We start from the raw sequence: 13,059 nt of genomic DNA on the forward strand, positions 1-13,059 counted from the left end.
TTGGCTTATAAATATCTCTTTTTGCCAATTTGCTTTTATTAACTATTTCAATTTATTTCTACAGGGTGGCAAAGAATGGACTGTGAAATCAAAATAGTGACTTAATACCAAACAGCAAAACCTCCACAAACAAGAATGATTGTTTTGAGAAGGTGAAGACGAACAAGAAAGATTGTTTTGGGAAAGTGAAAATGACCCGAAGTTCTAAGTTTGCAAAAACTTTAAAAGCAAGTGTGGCAGCTAACCGAGAACAGAGAAAACTACTGAGCCTGAAGCTGATTTTTCTAATTCAAATATTTTATTGTGCTTCACACAGCCTCAAAGTAAAGAGTTCAGAAGGATTAATCAAGTGTGAGTTATCAGAATTGAATGGCTTCTTAAATGTAAATCAAACCCAAATGTAGGTCCAGTGCAAGCACTAATTGCAAACACATTTTCATTACCAGAAGATATTTTATTACTTGCAAATGTAAGCAGATAAGAGGAGGTCCATGCACTGCTCATTAAAGTAAGTTAACTATTGATGTTAATTCAATCTGATGAAAGGTCCTAGAGAAGCTGACCACGAGCTAAAACATATCCTTGCTTAAATGTCAGCAGCATTGTTAGAACTACTTGAAAGTGAGGGAACAAATTTTAGTCATCTGATTATTAAAAGACAAGAGAGAACAAACACGGTGTAAACGAAAGTCTTTGTTAAATGTCTTTCCTGGATTTCAAGACAGTGAACACACTCAAATAGGACTCAGTAGCCAAAGATACTCTCTGCTAGAAGTAATAAACTTTAATGCCACAATAGTTTAAAACTATCTTTCTTGCAATATCCACGTCTTCCCTTGCCTCTGTATATCTGAACTCAACATACTCTGTACAGTTTTCGGAAGCCCTTAAAACCCACTTTGTTCAGGCTATCTTGAATTATTGTCATTATGATAATGTCCAAAATATACTGTTCTAATCCTGCCACTCAATGTTTTAAGCAATCTGACATTATTGAGACATTTCAAACTATAAAATAAATAAATAATACAACTAAAGTGCCATATCTAATATATAGGGAGGATTATGCCGCCATCTCTATTTATCAAACTAATTTAAAACTTAGGCAAACATTTGAAATACATCACACTGTTGTGGTAGAAATGAATCATAAATGTTGATTGTCTCACAAAAGGAAATGGACAACATGTCTCAGAAGCCACAGTGCTTAATACCATTTGCAAGGAAAAGCAAAGTTAAAAGGAAATGTTTATTTTGCTAATGGTAATCCTTAGTGTTTTCTTGTCTTGCCATAACTTGTATGCAAAAGCACTTGTAAACACTAAACACCAGTCTAACATCTTATCTCTGCTTTATAAAACTCCTAAATTAATGTGGGAAATGCTTGACTCATAAAATGAGTAACTGCTGATAAGAATCCATCCGGAGACTGTATCAGACTGTAACCTGTTAGAGACGTCGTCCAAAGTGCAATAGGAATGCTCCAGGAAGATTTGAAGGATGAATAAGCAAAGATGCCTGTTGAGATGAGATGCCAGAAAAGTTTCACTCAAAAATTCAATCTCACTCAACATGAGAGAGCACACACTTGTCAAAAACCTTATCAGTGCTCGAAGTGCCAGAAAAGTTTCAGTCATGACTTCAATCTTACTCAACATGAGAGAAGACACACTGGAGAAAAGCCGTATCAGTGCTCGGAGTGCCAGAAAAGTTTCAGTCAAAAGTTCAAAGTCACTCAACATGAGAGAACACACACTGGAGAAAAGCCTTATCAGTGCTCAGAGTGCCAGAAAAGCTTCAGTCTCAAAATTAGTCTCATACGACATGAGAAAACACACACTGGAGAAAAGCCGTATCAGTGCTCGGAGTGCCAGAAAAGTTTCAGTCATAAATTCAATCTCACTCAACATGAGAGAACACACACGCCGGAGAAAAGCCTTATCAGTGCTTGGAGTGCCAGAAAAGCTTCAATATCAAAGCCAATCTAACTCAACATGAAAGAATACACACTGAGCAAAAACCGTATCAGTGCTCGGAGTGCCAGAAAAGCTTCAGTCTTAAAATTAGTCTCATTCGACATGAGAAAACACACAATGGACAAAAGCCATATCAGTGCTCAGAGTGCCAGAAAAGGTTCAGTCTTAAATTCAATCTCACTAAACATGAGAGAACACACACTGGAGAAAAGCCTTATCAGTGCTCGGAGTGCCGGAAAAGCTTCATTAGCAAAGCCAAACTAACTCAACATGAAAGAATACACACTGGGCAAAAACCGTATCAGTGCTCGGAGTGCCAGAAAAGCTTCAGTCTCAAAATTAGTTTCATTCGACATGAGAAAACACACACTGGACAAAAGCCATATCAGTGCTCGGAGTGCCAGAAAAGTTTTAGTCATAAATTCAATCTCACTCAACATGAGAGAACACACACTGGAGAAAAGCCTTATCAGTGCTCGGAGTGCCGGAAAAGCTTCAGTCACAAAGGCAGTCTAACTCAACATGAAAGACTACACACTGGGCAAAAACCGTATCAGTGCTCGGAGTGCAAGAAAAGCTTCAGTCTCAAAATTAGTCTCATTCGACATGAGAAAACACACACTGGACAAAAGCCATATCAGTGCTTGGAGTGCCAGAAAACTTTCACTCGCAAATATATTCTCACTCAACATGAGAGAACACATACTGAAGAAAAGCCTTATCACTGCTCGGAGTGCCAGAAATGTTTCAGTCTCAAATCCAGTCTTATTCGACATGAGAAAACGCACACTGGAGAAGAGCCTTAACGGTGCCTGAAAAGCTTCAATCACATAGGCAATCTCATTCAGCATGAAAGAATACACACTGTTCGGAGATAATCTCAAAAGTTTTCTGGGTGGCTAGGAAAGCTTCTTTAAATAGGCTTGTTTTCACTTTTTTATGCATTGTAAGATTAGTTATATTATTCTGTTTTGGATACAGAGAATTCCAAAAGTTTTTTTTTTCACCGTAGGGTTTTTCAGTTGTTCCTGGCATAAACTATCCGATTTATATCACAAGATTTCAGGTTGCTCTTTGGAATATAGTTCAGGTTCATTGACTGGTGACATTTAGGTCCATGCCTACCCTTTACTTTAAAGACAGTGCAGAGGATTTAAAATGTTGTTCTGTATGCCACTGGAGGCAAATGCAGTTATTCAGTATCAAGGCTCTGGTCCTCTAAATTTGGTGAGAATTCTGTACTATCTGAAGTATTTTTTCAGCAAAGTTTACACATTGAAGCATTGCAGAATCCAACACACAGTGGGATCGTGCTCCAGACGGAATTGTGTAAAGAAAAGAGATTAGAATCCAATCAAACATCAAATCCAATTTATAGCCTTTTACCAGAAAACCAGACATGGCCATAAAGGAGAAACTTATAAACCTAGATATATTTCTAGAGGTTTCAGTCATATTATCCTATAACATGCACACAAAGACGCAAGTGTTGTCATTTGGTGTTTGCTGGAGATAGAGCACCGTCGTTTTTCAGCAGTGCTCGCCTCACCAAACTAGCGGTTCTTCAACTCTGTTCAGAGTTGGAGAAATCACAGGCTGTACATAGGCGGAGCTTCTGCTGCACCACAGGCATAATCCTTTGACCTGCTGGTTCATGCTCAACAGGGCCATTGGGTGAAAATGGCATTCAGTTCAGTTCAAATTCTTTTATTCGGTTAGACGATTAGTTAACCATAAAAAGTACATCATAATTTAAAAATACATATTTACATAAATGCGGAACAAGTAATGCTATTACAATATTACAGTATAATTTTTTTAAAAAGCCTATAACGTTACAGAAAAAATAACAGAAGGGAAAAATACACTTTCAGTCAACTATCAGCACAATGTTTCAATGTGTTAGATCCTCGTTCCTTATTGTTTTACGTATTATTATACATGATTTCAAATACATTGCCAGTATTTTAGCCTCGTGTTGTGAATTTGGCTGTTGCAATGCAAGAAGCGCTGGTCGACAGGTCCTCAACCCCATCTGACGCAACACGGGCAAAACCCAGCGTTTGCGGGGTAAGGCGTAATAGTAACAGAAAAAAGCTACATGCATGGTGGATTGGGATGAGACCTTATCGCATGGGCATTTCTCTAAGTTGTGGGACCAATTTAATGGGTTTGGGAAGGTTATCAATCGGAAAAACAAATTAAAGCGAAACCTGGTTATAAGGTATTTTTCATAGTTTGTCAAATAATAAGTGAGGTAAGGCTGTAAGCCTGGAGAAACTTGTACCATCATAACGTGGGCATTTGATTGCTTGGGTAATTCGCCGCTCAAACGAAGTTCCCTAAGATGGTTAAGACAATGGCACTTAAAGGTTTTCCTACTTAGCTCACTGATTAATGACGGCTCTGTTACATATTGATTAAGATCCAGGTCTTCCAAAAAGTTGACAACGTAAGCCAACCATGGGATCTTTTTCCAAGAGGACAGCCCCAGGCAATCCGAGATCAGGGCCCGAGTAAGGTGACATTCAGGCTTAGACCAGATACGATGCCATAGGAGCATTGGTTGACATTTGATGTAATCAGCTAGGTAGTCAATCCCAAGCTCAGTATGGCATCCGTATGTGGGGGCACTCTGGGGAAGGGCCAACAGGTATTTTGCAAAGCCATTTTGAATTTTTTGGAGTTCGGCCGTATTTACATAACCCCATACGCCAGCCCTGTATGTAGCAATGCTCTGGCACTTAGCTTGATGGATTTTAAGTAGTGCGGGGGGAGATGGCTTACCCAGTTTTCTAGAAAATGAAATTAGGGCAGATGTAGCACGCTGGTATAGCAGTTTTCTAGTTACCAGTGCCCTTTTCCACGTTAGCTGGTCATCTATTAATATACCCAAATAAGGGTATTCCCTGACTCGTTCTAATTTTGAATGCTCGATAGTAAGATACTTCGAGCTTGTCACCTTGGGCCCCGTTTTCATAACAAAGGTCTTGGTCTTATTTACCTTTAGCCCCAGGGAAAGCATATAGTTACAGTATTTGTCTAATTGCTTCTGTAATTGAACCAGGGATCTAGCAAAGATAACTGAGTCATCAGCGTAAAGCAATGCTGGGATAGGGCGATGGTTAATGGTAGGTAGGTCCTGGCTCCCTTCAAGCATGGCTGCTTCCAAACCATTCGTATATAAATTAAACAAGAAGGGAGCCAGGACGCAACCCTGCCTAACTCCACGTGTTATTTGAAAGGAAGATGTTAATTCGCCACCTGTTCCAAACCTTACACGAGCCGAAGCTTCAGAATAAAGCTCGCGCAAGAATTTGATTAGCGGCGGGTCAACCCCCATTTTCTCCAAGATGGGCCATAGCTTGGCATGAATTACACAGTCAAACGCCGCACTAAGGTCGACGTAAACCATGTATAGGTTTCCCCGTTTGGCTCCCACATACTTTCCTATTAGAAGTGCTAAATTTAAAGCCTGTTCAACAGTGCCCAGTCCCTCCCGGAATCCATACTGGAGGTCGGTGATGATGTTATTCTCCGCCGCCCAATCCTGCAAACGATCAAGGATTAGGCGACCCGCGACTTTTCCCAATGAATCCAGGAGGGAGATGGGCCTGTAGCAGGCAGGGTCGTTTCTATCCCCTTTTTTAAAAATAGGAAGAAGTATGGAGGAAGACCAAGAATCCAGAAGGCCAGTGCTAAGAACTGCTGTCATTAGCTGGGTGATAATTGGAGACCATAGGTCGATGTTAGAGACAAATATATCTAATGGGACGCCGTCCGGGCCAGGAGCCTTTCCAGTTTTTGAGGAGGATAGTGCGCTTATAACCTCCCCCAGGGTAAAGGATAGATCAATTGGGTACACTCCTTTTCTTGGGGATCTAGATTCTTGATTGAATTGTGCCGCACTGTCCGGGGGGAGATCACTAAAGATCTTAGAAAAGTGAGTCACCCACTCGTCCGCGGACACTGCTACGTCTAGGTATTGATGGGATTTGGCCTCAAGCAAGAAAGGAGATTTTACAACTTGCCAGAACTGAGAGCTGTCCTTTGTTTGGCAGCTCTCATGTAGCTGTGCCCATAGTTTTTCCTTCATCTCTTTTTTACATCTGATTTGGGCCTGCTTATATTCAGATCTTAGCTTAGCTATTTTGGCGTTGTCTCTGACTGGATTAAGGAGTTCTTTCTTTAGGGCGTTTAGTGCTTTTCGACATGCCGTGTTGAACCATTTTGGACCTGGATGGGTACCTGATTTGTGGGTTCGGACTAGTTCACTCTGGATAGTTTTGAGGATTTCCCCAAAACTGGAAATGATTTGCTCTGGGGTAGAAACCTCATCAAGGCAGGAATTTATCCAGGGGAGTGCTTTGGTTACAATTTTAGTTGTTGTTGTTTGGGGGTCTACCCGGGACCATTTCACCGAATAACCATTGGTTCTGTCCATATTTAATGCATTTTGGGTCAGTAAACTCTTCAGTGTGGGCTGATGATTATTAGTAAATAACTTCAGTACAATGCTGTTGGAAAAATGATCACCAGATACTTCTGTACCTGTAGTAAACTGGAAAAGCGTACCCTTTAAAGAATATGAACACAAAATAAAATCTATAATACTAAAGCGGCCCCTACCGTGGAAAGTGGGTTTGAATTCCACTTGGGGGTAGACAAGTTCATTGGCATACAACAATTCTAAAAACATTAAACTTTCGTTGATGGATTCTCCTACCGAGGAGTGAATAAAATGTGTCAGTGGGCAGTCGTTTTCGTCAGAAAGACCACAATCAGTTGTCCTATATTTTGGGCACAGTTGTACATTGAAATCGCCACCCCATATTACATTACACAGTGTGGGTGAATGTTTAGCGCGTTGTTCGCTTATAGACATGGTAATTTCTGACACAGTTTTCATACAGTCTATCGGAGATAGATTATTATAAAAATTAATTATGCAGTATGATGTACCGTTTTTAAAAATAATCAAAAGAATTTGGTAATTCGGTGTAGCACATTTTATAAAAGTTTTTCTTACTTCAAGTTTGTTTGAAATATATATAACAAGGCCCCCCATCGGTCTACCATGAGTTGATGGGCAGGCCGGTGTATGAAACGTTAGGTAACCCTGAATGTGCAGTGGATCAATTGTCCAAGTCTCTTGCAAACAGATTATCTGGTGTGTGGTAACAAAGTCCAACCAAGGAGTAGATAAGATCTTAGTTCGGAGACCTGCCACGTTCCAGAACAATATTGATACTAGCTGGAACGACTCTGCTTCATTAATAGGTACAGGGCTTCTTATCTGTGCAGGTGAATCCAAGGATGCACGATTGACGTTGTTGAGGGGGGAAAATAAAGAAACTCCATTATTGGGGTTATTAGCGTTGGTTGCATTAATGGTACACCGGGACGGGACTGGTTGGTGAGAACCTTCCGCCTCAGTATTATTTGTATCTATTGCGGTTACGTCTACTATGGGAGGTAAGAGCATCATTCTAGCCTGCGGACTTCGGGATTGTGGGAGATTTGCTAGGGTTGAGGATGGTAGATCAGATAAAGGTGTGATCGCATTTTCCAGTCCCTGGACTGTTGATGGTCAGTCCACCATCTCCAGGCAGTCAAACCTGTTGTAGGTGGAAACACCCCTCCAATCCGGGAATGACGTGGTTTCCCTGCCTCCTTGTCCTTGCCATGTTGACCAGTTCGTTTTGTTGTTCCAGGTGCCAACCTGAGTCCAGTTCCATTCATGTCCTGGTAGTAGGGACTTGGCTGGTGGGTAGAAGAAAGCTAATCTTTTTGTTGAAATTCCTTCAGGGGAAGTTTGAGGCCCCCATGAGGAAATAAGTTCCACGGTTTGAGGGTCTTCAAAGTTTATTATTATACAGTCCCCTGAGATCAATTTTGGCTCCTTCCCTACCCACGGAACTCTACGGACTGATACAACTCTGTTGTTTGCGTAGGGGGGAAGTGGACGATTCAGTGACAACCAGTGAAGCACCTTGTTTTTTAGGGACCATCCGGGCTCATCGGAGTTAGTATGTAACTCTGGGACCCCAGTCATAATAATGACGTAGGGCGTTGCTTCTGGTGGAAGATAAGCTGGGCGTGCACCATTGCGTCTGGTATTATATGCTGCGTTCTTTGTAGCAGGTGTCTTGTTGGGTACAGTCGTCTTTTTAGGGGCTGGTGTCTTTGCTGGAATTGGGGTGGGTGGATGGTTGGTGGATTGGCCCTCTGGTACAGATGGAACAGGAAGGGAAGAAGAAGCAGAGGTAGTAGGCTTGTTTGCAGGTGGATTGACTAATAATTGCTGCGAATTAGCATGTGTTGTTTTAGCCGATTTCTGTTGGGTCACTATTTTTTGTAGGACCACCGTTGAAGCGTTAACCGCTTTGGGTGCTTTGTGTGCTTGTGGAAGATTTGTTCCCCCAGCAGCTTTTAGTTTTGGATTACAGGTTGGAGCTGCAGGAAGTGGGTGCATAGGAAGTAAATTCTTCTTGGGTTTTAGATCAGAAGTTAGTGTGGCTAGAGATTTTTCGATTTTAGCTAGTGATACCATGAAAGGTTGAAGGTGTTGCTTTATTAGGGCCTCAATTGAAGTTAGTAGATTGGTATCTTGAGTGATTACGTCCTGCCTAGTGCTCGTATTGCCACTCGGAATCAGGTTATGGGTATCAGGTGAAAGGTTTATGATTTCTGGGGCAGGAATATCAGTCGGCTGTTGAGGCGTGGCCGAGTGGTTTAAAGCTGCCGAAGAGGAAGAATTTTTGTCTGATTGTGTCAGAGGATCCTGTCGTGTATTGCTAGTATTTTGAGGGGAGTTCTTATTTCCTTTTCTTTTTCCCTTGGTTTTTTTCGGGATAGCACCTTCTCTCTGGCCCCTCGTGGAGGGGGATGGAGAGTCCTCATCTGGGGGGTTTATAAACAGGATCGGGGTTCGCTCAAGTGATGGGGGGAGATGGGATACAGAGGTTTGAGATAGTTGAGTTGTGGATAAATCGATAGACACAGACAAGTCTACAGTCCCAGGGACCGTTGGGGTCTCGTGTAGTGTGCCAAAGACGAGAGTACGTTGAGGGGTTACGGCGGTTGCAAGTAGTCCCAGTGAGGAGCGTCTTGCTGCCGCTAAGTCCTGAGAGACCCTCCTTTCTAAAAGGAGGACTCCTTGGTTGATAGCATCGTTCGCCTTGGCGATGAATTGGTCAATTGGCCCTTTGACCTGAGCAGCATGTGTGAGCTTGGTATTTCTGGTGATTCTGGGTGACATTGTAACAGATTCAGGAAGGGCACAGTAAATGAATACAATGAAACAACACCTAGATGTTGATATTACTGTAGAACCACTACGTTAAATAAAATAAAATGTCAAGGGATTAGCCCAGTCCAGTCTTACCCGGGCTTGAACGGGATTAAACGGGCCCGCCCTTGGCCCGGGCTTCGCCCGGCGTCCCGCTCGCGTCCCGCGAGACGGGGGTGACGCGGTATTTCAGCGCCTCCTGGCGTGCTGGTGATGCGGAGTGCGCCGCTCGGGAGGCTGGGGGTTGTAGTTTTTATTCCTCCCCCCCGTCCCACGCTCCACTCGGCTGCCGGGACTCCTGGATGTCAAAGGAGTCAAGCAGCGGGAGGCGGGAGTGCACTCTACCGAGGGCGCTGATTGCAGAAGAAGCAGGTAGGCGTCTGGGCACAGTGGCGGCAAAAGGTTTTCAAATGACGAGTGGTTTCCCGATTACAGCTGGGGTGGCGCGCTATTTCAGCGCCTCCTGGCGCGCTGGTGATGCGGAGTGCGCCGCTCGGGAGGCTGGGGGTTGTAGTTTTTATTCCTCCCCCCGTCCCACGCTCCACTCGGCTGCCGGGACTCCTGGATGTCAAAGGAGTCAAGCAGCGGGAGGCGGGAGTCTACTCTACCGAGGGCGCTGATTGCAGAAGAAGCAGGTAGGCGTCTGGGCACAGTGGCGGCAAAAGGTTTTCAAATGACGAGTGGTTTCCCGATTACAGCTGGGGTGGCGCGCTATTTCAGCGCCTCCTGGCGCGCTGGTGATGCGGAGTGCGCCGCTCGGGAGGCTGGGGGTTGTAGTTTTTATTCCTCCCCCCGTCCCACGCTCCACTCGGCTGCCGGGACTCCTGGATGACAAAGGAGTCAAGCAGCGGGAGGCGGGAGTGCACTCTACCGAGGGCGCTGATTGCAGAAGAAGCAGGTAGGCGTCTGGGCACAGTGGCGGCAAAAGGTTTTCAAATGACGAGTGGTTTCCCTCAGTAGGAAGTGATGACCTTCACTTTTTCTGCCTACCCATGATCGCCTGGGGAGTTATGGTAGTTGAGTGTAGGAAAACGCAGTGACCCCTTCATCCGGGGCGAAAGCTCCTTCTGCATCAATTTGGCCATTATATATTTGTAATCGTTACGAAGGGATCTCAATTCTCGTGACTCTTTCATTCGGTATGCCCTTGCCAATTAACCCACATTTAAGTCACAGCAAATATAGGATCTAGAATTCACATAATAATTTTTCATAATCGATTACTCTGCTCAAGCTCTGTCTTAGCACTTCCCCTAACTGAAGTAAACTCCTACGTAACTTCGGCGTGCGGCAGCACCATAACCCTTTCTAATGAACGTGGGCTACATCCACATGACCAGTTGATAATAGAGCACGCACATCGCACCCTAAGGCCGGGCCCGCGCCCGCCCCCTGGCAGTACACTGATACCCATCATAGCGAGACTTTTAAATTATAGGGATTGTGATGTTGCACTCCGTGTAGCGAGGAATAAACAGCATTTGAACTATGATGGCAATACATTCTCCATTTACCCGGACTTCACACCTACCTTCCAAGAGGAGAGGCCCAAGTTCATGGACATTAAGAATAAATTGAGGTTGGCCCAAATTGATTATGCGCTGCTGTACCCAGCACGCTTCAGGGTCACGCACCAGGGTAAACAGCATTTTTTTACCAAACCTCAGCAGGCGGAGGAATTCCTTAAACACCTGAACTGAGCGAGTTGCACTACTGGAACTTTGGTGTTGTCATAGCAATCCTCTTCAATGGGAGCAGAGGACGACTCACAGTAAATGGTATTCTGATCAATGTTTGAAAGCCAGAATGAGAAGACTAGGATAGCTGAACAATTGGCCTTTTGGTATCCATCATGTACTTTGTTCAGCTGACTGGTTACTCTGAGCCCTTTCCTGTACATGCTGGGCACCCCCAGCTCCCCAGAGCCCATCCATTCCATCAACGGTGGACTCTCCGAGCGGGGTGTACCTGTGCTGTCACCTAGGGATACCCCCAATGGGCATTCCCCTATTGTTGTTCACTGCATGGCTAGTGCAGAATGAAGTTGATTGTTTTCCTTTTTTTGTTTTGATTGAGGGAAGGGGGTGGGTGATTTCTTCTGGCAAGTTGGAGCTGTTTCAGTGGGTGGGGGGGATTGAGGGGGGAATGTTGGAGGTTTCACATGATCGTCTTAAAACAGGATGGTTTTATTCATAGCTTAGCAAGGGTGGCATGCGACTTAATTGTTGGGCACTTGGCATGAAGTGTAGCAATGCAGTACGTACACATCTATGAGCTGGCCTACACCCTTTGGTTGTGGGCCTCTTTATTGTCAGTCGCACAGGCCCATGGCTGATACCAGCCTCGAGAAGCTGAATATTGTCATGAGGAACATCAGGGGGTTGGGAGATCCACGCAAAAAGCAACACATATTAGCCTATTTGGATAGGCATCAGGTGCATATAGCCATGCTACAGGAGATGCGCTTTAGTCCACAGAGTGTCAATACTTTTGCTAGTAAGGGGGCTGAACACAGAATATTTTCCTCTTATTCATCTTATGCGAGGGGCACAGCCATATTCCTAAAGAAACATACACCATTTATACTGGCTGGGGCCACCTGGGACACAGGGGAGGTATTGTCTGGCATGGGGTAGACTGGGTTCTGACTCAGTCACCCTGCCCTGTTGCTATGGGCCAATGTGGACGACCCAGACTTCTATACCGCGTTATGGGCTAAACTCTTTGACATAGGCTCCAACCACATAATTTGGAGAGGAGACTTTACTGTTGCGCGCAACCCAGAAATTGTCAGGTCTCATCCTGCCCCCCATCATTACACTAAGGCGCGTGCTGTCCTGCATGACACGCTAACTGAGTACCACTTGATTGATGCCTGGAGGCATATGCATCCCCACAAGCTAGAAGGAGCACACTACACTGCGTTGGCTGCATCGTGGACATGTCTGGACTATTTGTTCCTGTCCAGGGGGCTGGGTCCAGCCATTTCCCAAGCGCAGCACCATGCCTCTGTCAAACTTACTTTATCCTTGGCAGATTATGGCCCTCCGTGCAGCAGTTGGAGATTGTACGCTCCTATCCTACTAGATTCCGTTTTTCAGGAGGTGCTGAGGGAGGAAGTGTGTGACTTTTTTGTGCAAAATAAAGATTCAGTTCAGAGTGTGGAGCCCATTTGGGAGGCATTCAATGTTACTCTTAGGGGCTACTGTAGATCTAAGGGGGCTGGAGTACTCAAAGACATCATGAACACACTGCGCAAGCTGGAAATAGAACTCAAGGCGCAGGAGATGACACTAGCTGCACACCCAGAGAGACACTCACAGAGTACAAGGACTCGACAAGTAGAGAATCACGTTTCAGGGATAGATATCGGGTGGCTCTATGGTACGGGGGAGGGGGAGAGGCCGGGCAAGGCCCTGGCAGACACAATTAGAATACCACGCTATGTGTTAGAACTTGAGGGGCCGGGTGAGGTGGTATAGAGAGACACTGCGAACATTCTTAATGCCTTTACTGTGCACTATGCTAAATTGTACACCACGCACAGGGTAGATGAGTTGGATTTGGATAGTTATTTGGCAGATGTGGTATTGGGCTGGCTGAGCGATGTGCAGCGAAAGTTTCTATGTGCCCCGTTTGAGCTTGATGAGGTGAGGGAAGCAATCATGCACATGAAGTACGGGAAAGCCACCAGTACAGATGGCATTCCCATAGAGTTTTACAAAACTTACATTGATCAGATGGCCCCCATACTGCATGAAGTCTACAAAGACGCTTTGGACACTGGCTACC

At 44.6% G+C, this 13,059-nt stretch overlaps 1 pseudogene; it reads left to right on the top strand.

Moving 5' to 3' along the window:
- Nucleotides 1-1,514: 1,514 nt before the first annotated feature.
- LOC147737115 (uncharacterized) lies at nt 1,515-2,998 on the top strand (annotated as a pseudogene).
- Nucleotides 2,999-13,059: the final 10,061 nt, after the last annotated feature.

This window comes from Lissotriton vulgaris, chromosome 1_1 (assembly GCF_964263255.1).
Source record: "Lissotriton vulgaris chromosome 1_1, aLisVul1.2, whole genome shotgun sequence".
Classification (NCBI taxonomy): Eukaryota; Metazoa; Chordata; class Amphibia; order Caudata; family Salamandridae; genus Lissotriton; species Lissotriton vulgaris.